Raw genomic sequence first — 9,339 nt, forward strand, 5'->3', positions numbered from 1 at the left:
TTCTCTTCTAACTTCCCAGTACAATTTCTGGCCTAAACTATGTGTTCAACAAATGCTTATGGAAAGAGGATGTCAGGCATTAAATCTTAAAAATCATTTAAATTTTTGTATATTCTTCTTAATCTCCAAGGCTCTTTATTGTTTTCTTTTTAACCCAGGTTACATGCTACTTTTCATAAAAGTAAAATCATCACACTCATGCAAACATCAAATGAATGGGTGTCAAAGATTTTGTCTAGCTCATCGGTTAATGCAGAAACCAGTACGATATTACAACTGGTTCGAATGGGAATTCGATTTTCATTCTCCACAGGACACTATTCCTCTGCATTGCCACAAACAGGAATCTTTACATTCCTATGGACAGGGTAAATTTGTGTTTTCAGTTTTTTACAACGTAATTTCTATCCCCACAGAGTTGTTCAATAGCTTAGTCAATCAAAAAACAATTCAAGGCTACACCTTGTAGATTCAGACAGCTCCCCAAAGGTCTGCTAGAAAAACCCCCGTCTCTATCCAAGGACACCAGGACGCTTCTTTGCCCATTTCCAAGTCTGACAATTTCCCGACACCAATAGCTGCGGATTCCTGCCCCTGGATAATCCTGTCTTGACCTCTCGTTCTCCCTGACAACCATGTCACACCTCGATCTCACCCCTCCCGCTCCACCTTCTTCTCCATGGGACCAGATCCCAACCCATTTTCGCCAGCCTTAGAGAAAAAACTGTCCCTTCCACTCCAGGGGCACTTCTTTTCCAAGACCATTCTCCCTTAGTTAATTTCTCTCTCTTGTTGTTTTTAATGGTTCCCTTCCTCCTTCTCCATGGCTCCGGCTTAGAAACAACTTTAAATCTCTCTTAAAAACACACACACACAAAGAAATTGCTCACCTCCATTTGTGCCGTAATGCTGTGTTAACGTAAAAACCTTGTCATTTCGATGACTTACAGTTGGGATCAACAAACTTTTTCCTTAAAGGGCCAGGTAGTAAATATTTTAGGCTTTGTGGGCTACACATGGTTTGTTCCTATTCACTTGGTTTCTTCTTTACAACCCCTAAAAAACATAAAAGCCATTCTTAGCTTGTGGACAGTACGCATAGAGGCCGTAGGCTGGATTCAGTTTAGAGAAACAGCATTTGATTTCTACTGATGATTCTGAGGCAGAGTATAATACCGTTGCCCCTCTCCCCACTGGTGTTGGGCGTGGACGTGTAATTGCTTGGCTGATGGAATAGTAGCAGATGTGGTATGAGATGAACAGACCTTGGGTACCTGCTGGTCTACCAAAGATGAAAGACAAGAAGGAGCAGACCTGGACCCAGACCCCAGCCTGGAACCACGGCCAGCTGGGCCCAACTCAGATCAGCCAGACCGCAGCCAACATGTGATGTCGTGCAATCAGGATGATTGACTGCTTAAGCAGAAACCGCCTACGTAGAGGTCTTCGGTCACTGCACATATTTCTGTTTTGCTGGTGAAAGTCTTAACGGTGTTACTGCAAAGTGTGATAGAATCACCTGGGGTACGTATAAATATCAGTTTTCTAGGGCCTCACCTTGGATGTGTCAGAGACCCCACACGCGCGAAAGGTTCAGAGACAGGAAGGGGGACCTGACTATGAAACATCTTGAGCCAAGGCTGAGGTCAGATGCCTTGGGGGCTTCAAAGGTTCACTGTAGGATGACAAGAGCAGATGCTTAACAACAAGTCTGCTCTGCCCTACAGATAGGTCAGAAGACCTTATCTCTGATCATCTATGAACAAGGCCCCTAATTCAGTTCTTCTAGGAGTTAAGGGAGAGGCAGAAGTTTCTCTTGAGCCTGTGGCTAAAGTTACCTTTAGATCAAAACAATCCACCTCTTGGGGTGACTAGCTCTGAACCCCCAGAGGGACGAATTTGGACTATCTGGGAGGAAGATTTAATAATGTGCAGTTACGAAACTCCCTGGGGAGTTTGAGAACTATCTCAGACTTTTCATGAGTTCTTTGGTTCATGTGGGTAATAGCTCCTTTTGTTGGGCACCTCCCATGCTTTGCACATACACATAATCTTATTTTTAAACATCCTAGCAGCAACTCTGTGAGGTAGGTATGGCTATCTCCATTTTACAGCTGAGGAAACTGAGGCTTGGAGAGGTTAAAGACCTGACATAGGAACACGTGCTTATCAAGGAGCAGGGTCAGACTTACCTTGTAATTCTTCTCCCCCTGCTGCCTGTGGCATATTTAGTTTGGTTTCAGCTTTAGTCTTCCTTGACTTACATAATGATGCGAATCAACCTGTGCGGTAAGTCCTTTGAGCCAAAAGAGTGCCTGAAGAGAAAGAGCAGATCAGAGCATGGGAAAGGGAGAGGAGAGGATACTGGGAAGTTCTCCTGTGGACTGTCGGTCAAGGGCAAGGGGCGGGGCCAGGGTTGAAAGGTTATTTCTGGTTCCTGAGGACACAGAGAAAAGAAGTAGGGAGGGGCGAAGAGTCAGCAAGGAAAGCAGGCCCAGGGCGGGGGGTCAGTGGCCACTGAAACGTCTCACGGTGGAGCCAGAACCCCTGAAGGAAGCAAACTCACGGATACACTACCGTCCTTTAGAATTGCCTGAAGAGGATGTTTAAAATGCTGTTTCTCAGGCCCCTCACCCCTCTAGATTCTGACTCGATAGGTCTGAATTACACCCAGGGATCTGACTTTTTCAGCAAGCTTTCTAGTCTGACATTGGTGTTTTAAAATCACATTTTGAAAAACACTGACCTAAAGAACTGATTCACGAATATTAGATTTTCGCTTTGAAAAAAAAAATTACACGAGGAATGTGTGTAGTATAAGTAAATTCTAAAACGCAGAAAAATGAAAGAAAACAATCACTTGAAATCCAACTGGTCAGGGAAACTACTGTCAACATTTTGATATAAATTCTTCCACATTTTTCCTGTGTGTGTGTCCCATATATAGATGAGGTCTTACACCATATATTACCGTGTTGCTTGCTTTTTGCATTTGACAATATATCTTAACACACCCTTCCATGTCAATAAATAAAAATTTACGTTGTATTTATGGTAGGTTTCAGGTATCAGTAGAGAAACTTGTTTGGGGATTGGTCTCGGACTGTTTACCTCCTCTTCAACTTGCTCTCTTGCAAACACCTGCTCTGTCCTTGGGCCAGAACTTAGAGTTCATTTCTGAGCCCCAGTGTCCTGCATTCAGCTTCGCTTTACAGAATCCTGGCTGGGCTGGAAAGCGAGCAGCTCTTGGTTGATTCTGGGCAGGGAGCGCCCTTTCCTGCCATTCTGGGCAAATGCTCTGGAGCTTCTGAGAGCAGTCAGGGGAATTTTTAGCCGCTGACGCTAATCCTGATGGTTTCCGGCTCCAAAGCCACTGTGAATCTGCAAGGCTTGCAGCTTTGGGTTACACCGAGTGTCTGCCCCAAGTCCAATCCCCGCCTCTCACCCACAGGAGCTCCACGGGGACTAGGTCCGGGACTGGCTCAAACCATAAGCCAAGTGAAACCACAGCAGCCGCCTTTGACCTGCAGAGATGGCCTCCTTCAGGCTGTCCCCTCCAGGGCAGGCCCCAAGGCCTACTCCTCTGGCGCCCCCACCCCTGGCGCCGCCCTCCCCCACCCCTGCCCCCACCCCCTGCCCCCACCCAAAGCAACAATGCAAAGTTCAAACCTACAACTACATGGAAGTGCATTTGGGAACAATCAGAGGGCCCCTGACCTCTGACCTGTGACCCCAAGGCCACCCTCCCTGCTGTAGAGACTGGGCGACTGGGCTCGAGTCAGAGCTGAAGAAATAAAACGTGTTGTAAAGCCTGTTTTTGAGAAGAAATAAACTTAAAATACAATCACAAGTGAACTTTTTAAAAAAAGTAATTGGGATCATTAGCTTTAGTCAGAGAGATAAACAAACAACAAAGCAAATCCTTTAACCTCCTGCTCAGGGCTGTAAAGGGGGCCTGTGTCTGTATTTTCCTGGTGCTTTTTATGACCTAGGGCTGGCCTCTCTCTGCCTCTGGACTGGGGTGAGCACAAAGCCACGCTAATCACAGAGCAGTTTCGGAAATGAGGGTCTAGAATGGAATTTCCTCAACACGCCCCCCCCACCCCGCCCTCGTCTGCAGCTCCTCACTGAGCTCCCCCCTTCCAGGGCTCCGGGCCCACCTCTGGGCAGAGCTGGAGAACAAAGGGGCTGTTTCTCTGGGTTTTTCCTGGAGCCAGGCGAGGCTCCCGCGGTACAAAAATTCAGTAAAAGCAACTGTTATGTTCCCTTCCCCGAGTGAGGGCCGTCAGAGGAAAGTAAATCGGGTGCTGCATATTCATGGCGGTTACGACGTTTAAATCTCTGTGGGCGGGATAAAGAGATGCACAGTGTAGCTAGGGGCCTTGACTTGTGCTGTTCAGCAGGATGTCACGACTAATCACAGCGCGGGAGAAAGCCAACTCGCGATTCAAGACAGCGACCCGATGAAAATCACAGGCCTTGAGAGTTCAGTAGATGTGAAATAGTCATCGTCTCCTCTAGTGGACAAGATAGGGCAGCGCACAAACCCTACGCTAGTGACTTGTCTTACGAGATGGCTGCCATTCCCTGTGTGCCTGCCCCGGTCTCTCTGGGACAGCTGGAGCCTGTTTCTTCTCTTCCTTGAGTCTCGGCTGGCCTCTGGTTGCTTCGACAAATATGGAATATGGTGGAAATTATGCCGTGCCACTTAGTTCCAGGCCTAGGACTGAAGAAGACTGGCAATCTCTACTTCCTCTCTCTAAGATCCCAGCTGGCAGGTGCTATGAGGAAGTCCAAGAAAGCACCTGGAAAGTTCAAATGGAGGACAGTTGAGGCTCCAGGACTGTAGCCCCAGCTGAGCACCTGCCAATAGCATCGACCTGCCAGCTATGTGCAGGAACCACTTTGGCAATAGACCCCACCCCCCAGCCCCCTCGGGCCACCTCAGCCGACACCACGTGTAGCCGATAAGAGCTGCCCTGTCAAACTCCGCCCCCGTTGCAAGACTGTGAGCAAATCAATGACAGCTGTTGCATTCATATATCTTCTTTACTCTCACACAATCCTGTAAAGAAGTTATCATTAGTATTATCCCCATTTTGTAGATGAAGGGCAGAGATCAAAGATGTTAAGCAAATTATCCAATATCACACAGTTAGGAAATGGAGAAGTCACGAGAATACAGCATGTCTTGGGGCTGGTATATGCGTCGATTTGGCAGGAATCGGGGATTAATTAGGAAGCACTGTGACATAATACAGGAGGAGGGATGGGTTGGGATTGAATTAGGGAAGCGCTCATGTGCTGGGATGAGAAGTTAGCACTTCATTTAAAAGTAGCCATCGAAGGCTTTTGAATAGAAGTGACGGGATAAAAATAACTTAAACAAGTAGCTGAATATAGGATAGTTTGAAGGGACAAGAGGCTGCAAGCAGATGGTCCAGTGGAGAGAGAGAGTTGTTTAGGAAGGAAGGGATGGAGGTGTCAGTAATGAGATAGAGAGACACATGCCAAGACCTTAAAAAAACTCCCGTGCTAGGATTCCATGGCCAGTGGTTCCCAATGTTTGAATCTGGGTGTCCCAAAGGAGGATGGTTTAGGTGATCCCACTAAAGAAACTGGTCACGCAGGAAGAAAGCCCGTGCGGGAGAGAGGCACGCTTGTGCATTCAAAAAGTTATTTGTGGAAACAGAACCGAATTGAGGAAGATGAAGTTAGCTTTAGCTACACTGAAACTGAAGAGCGGACAAAGAATGAAGATGTAGAAATCGGGGCCCTGCCCTCAAGCCATTTATGAGCCTGAGCTTCCTCTCTCTCTCTCTCTCACCTATACACACACAATCACACCTACATACACACCTGCACCCACGATACGCATTCACAATATACACATACCAGAGAACAAGCAAAAGTAGTTCCTTAAACATAATAATAAGAGGATTAAACTGCCAAAACATTGGTTCTGAGGATAAAGGCTACAAGCCACCCAGATAGGAAGATGGTGGCCCTGGAACACCCAAAAGAGTTATGGGAGAATCAGAGGAGGATCTTCCTATAAGACACTCTCCAGGACAAATGTCTCAGGGTGTGGAGGGACTGTGAAAAAGAAAGATTACTTTGGCTGGTACACATTCTTTGAAAAACGTGACCACAGAATATGCCATCTCGTGAATAACCACAGTTGAGTAAGCCATCCCTGTAAGCTCTGTACATGTATGAGGTTGATAATATCGGCTCTTAAAATAACACTAAAATGAAAGTCTCCGTACATAATTTTCTTTTACATGCGTCTGATCATTCTTTGAGGATAAGAGTCTTAGAAATAGAATCAGTGGGCTGAAGGGTGATAATTTTAAAATAGTCTTGATGCTCATTGCCAAAGAGCCCGGTAAAAAAATTGCCAATTCGTACTTTGCCCAGCAGTGTTTAAGGGGCTCATCCCACCAGTTATAATGGGGTAGAAAGAAGACAAAAAGCTGTAAATGCTGCATGAACTTTTTGCAAATTAAGTACGTGAAAACAGATGAAAAGATAATTCAACATGTTAACAGTGCCTAACGCTGGGTGTTGTGGTATACAGATGATCTAATTGTCTCCTTTATACTTTTCTATATTTTATAAATTTCCTAAATCGTACATATATACCTTTCAAAAAATGTTTTTAAGCAGAAAAAGTAATACAACAGAAAGAACACTTTGCTCAAGTCAAGAAACCTGTGTTGTTGTCCCATGTCTGTGTGGCCAGTGTCAGCTTGGGCCAGCCCCTTGCCCCCCAGGCCTCGGCCAGCTCGTCTCTGAAACAGTTGCCAGCAGTTCTCAACACAGGGACCCACGAAAATCACCAGGGCGTCTAAAACATACCTTTCCCTGAGTCCCAATCCACAATAATTGAGTCTGAACTTGTAGGCTTAGCTGGGGCCTGCAGATGGGTATTTTTTAAAGTGACCCATGTGCCCTAATGTGTAGTTTAGGGGCGAGCTTCCCCACACCGAAGGATGGTTCAACGACAGCCGTGAATGCCATGCTGCGGCCTTCATCCCGGGCCGGGGAGAGTATGAACCGGTGGCACACCTTAACGCGTGTGCGCGGTGCCTCGGCTGCAGGTAGGAGGCAATCGACTCACCACCACCAATACTTACAATGAACCGGAACCAAACAAAGCTCGTCTCTCACTGAGGCGGCCCGCTCCTCCTAGATGCCAAGCCAGAGAGTTGAGAACGGTTAAGCCAGGGGCTGGCCTTGCCCTTGCCTCCCCTCTTAGGGAAGCGAAATTGGTGGTCTCCCTTTTGGGGGGTTTGCGGTTGAGGAGAGGGAGGTGGAGGTGGGCAGAAGGGAGAGGTAGAACGAGGCCAGTGGCCTCTGCTTCCTCTGGGCCAATGGGGAGCTGCCACCTCATGCTGGCCTGGCTCCCAGCCTCCTCTGCAGCCTGGAGATTAGGGCAATTTTATCCTTTGGTCCTCTCTTCTGGCTATTTCTGTGGGGAAGGGGGCTGGGCCAGCTGCCGGTTCCCTCGGCAACAGGGCCTGGCCCAGCTCCATTGTGAAGGGGGCCTCAGCTGGGAGAAGCAGTGGGGGAAGGAAGGGAGGAGCCCACCCTTCCAAGGCTGACCCTCCTCTGAGGTGGTGGTGGCTGTGGACACAGTGAGCCCTGGGCTCCAGAAGGGAGGGGAGCCATTAAAGTCCTCAGTCCCCGCTGGGAGCAGAAGGCCAGAAAGGGGCCTGTGGGCATGAGAGAGCTCCTTGTGTACAGGCCCAAGGGGGAGGAGGTGCTAGGAAGAGGACGGGATCTTTCCCTTTGATGGAGAGACCGGCTCTGACAGCCCCGCCTGGCGGCTGGTCCTGGCCCTCAGCCCCGCGTCCTCACCCTTGGCATCTTCTGAGCAGCCCTGTCGGAACAACTGGGTATTCTTCTTAGCGTTTCTGTCCGAGGGGCTTCTCAAAGTCTTCTCCCTCTCCAGTCCCCTCGACCGCAGGGACTTGCGGTTCCTCCCGCTCTGGCCGCGGTGTGTCACGTCTGCGTTTCGCTGTGGCCCTCTCTCCCTCCCCCTCCGCCTCTCTCATGCCTCCTGCTTTGTGTCCGTCTCTCCTCACGTTCTTTCTCCGCGTTTACCTTTCATTTCCTTCACACACACGCACACGCACACGCGCACACGTGCACTGCAAACACCAACGAAAGTCTCCAGCCTCTTTACAGTCTTGGTTTTCTGCCAGCATAATAAAAGCCTGATGGCCTTGAGGGCGTCAGTAAAGCCACCCAGCCCAGGCCTAAAGACATCAGCCAACATTGGGAACTAGGTTTGCCAGACCCTTCAGAGAGATTCTGTCACTCGTCATTTTTAGATGTTTTTGTTCTTAAAGATGTGAGCTTCCGGATCTAAAAACGCAGCCACTATCAAAGTGACCGCTTTTCCCGACCAAGACCAAGGCGGAAGGTGTCAGTGTGTGTCACAGACGTGACTTAGTTAAGTCCTTTATAAAGAAAATAAGTGTCTTCTAGAGGGATAGCTTGCTGTTTTTCGTAATTCCCCAAATGACATTTCCTTAGGGACCATTGTTTCGATCTGGAAAGTGTCATGACACTGTCACCCAGAGGAGACTCAGTCACCTGTTTCACAAGGTGCCTTTTCCTTGTGGGCTGCATGGCCAGCTCAGAGGAGCTACCCAGGGGCCCGTGAAACAGAGCACATTAACCCAAATCTCCCTCCTGACACCTACGCCCCCTCCCCACAGACAAAAAGGTCCCCGATCGTTTCTCACAGGGAGGAAGGGGACCCCAGAGCAGCATCTTGCGAGGGCCAGCAGGGCGTTCCCCAGACAGTTCCGAGGGCCCACGACACACTTAACATCCTTAGGCATCACTTTTATCCTCTGCAAAATCGGGTTGTTCCGAGGATTAAGATAGTTCACGTGTGTGGAACATTCAGCGCATGTTCGGTGCACGGTAACGACAGTAACACTGCCTTTGAACTTGTTGCCCGGGGCTTGGGCCTCTGCAATCTGCGCGGCTCAGGATACACCGGCGCGTGAGGATGGTTAACCTTGAGGCCCAGACGCCGGGCGGGCCATCTGGGTCCGAACACCCAGCGCTCAGCACCGCGGAGCTCGCATGCCCCGCGTCAGGACAGCGTCATAAACGGTCTGCCGGACCTGAGTCCCTGGAGGTCTGTCCTGTGCAGACGGGTCCACGATGTCGACACTGGAGGCGGTCCTTCCCCACACGGCTTTCAAGGCCTAGGAAGCAGGTGGAGAAAGAAGGAAGTCGACGAATAGTGACTTTTTTTGCTCTCGCGTCGAGGGCAGCCGTCCTGGCTGGACCGCCCAGGGTCCAGGGCAAGGCTGG

The 9,339-nt window shown here is 49.0% G+C and overlaps 1 long non-coding RNA gene across 1 annotated transcript; it reads right to left on the reverse strand.

The window, feature by feature from the left end:
* Positions 1 to 214: 214 nt before the first annotated feature.
* LOC120583166 (uncharacterized) lies at positions 215 to 3,568 on the reverse strand. Its single transcript, XR_005647719.1, has 3 exons — positions 3,112 to 3,568; positions 2,193 to 2,315; positions 215 to 1,056 (listed from the first exon to the last, which is right to left on the reverse strand). It is a non-coding gene; the product is annotated as an uncharacterized LOC120583166 (long non-coding RNA).
* Positions 3,569 to 9,339: the final 5,771 nt, after the last annotated feature.

The sequence above is a fragment of the Pteropus medius genome, unplaced genomic scaffold, assembly GCF_902729225.1.
Source record: "Pteropus medius unplaced genomic scaffold, Ma_sr-lr_union100, whole genome shotgun sequence".
In the NCBI taxonomy this organism is placed as follows: Eukaryota; Metazoa; Chordata; class Mammalia; order Chiroptera; family Pteropodidae; genus Pteropus; species Pteropus medius.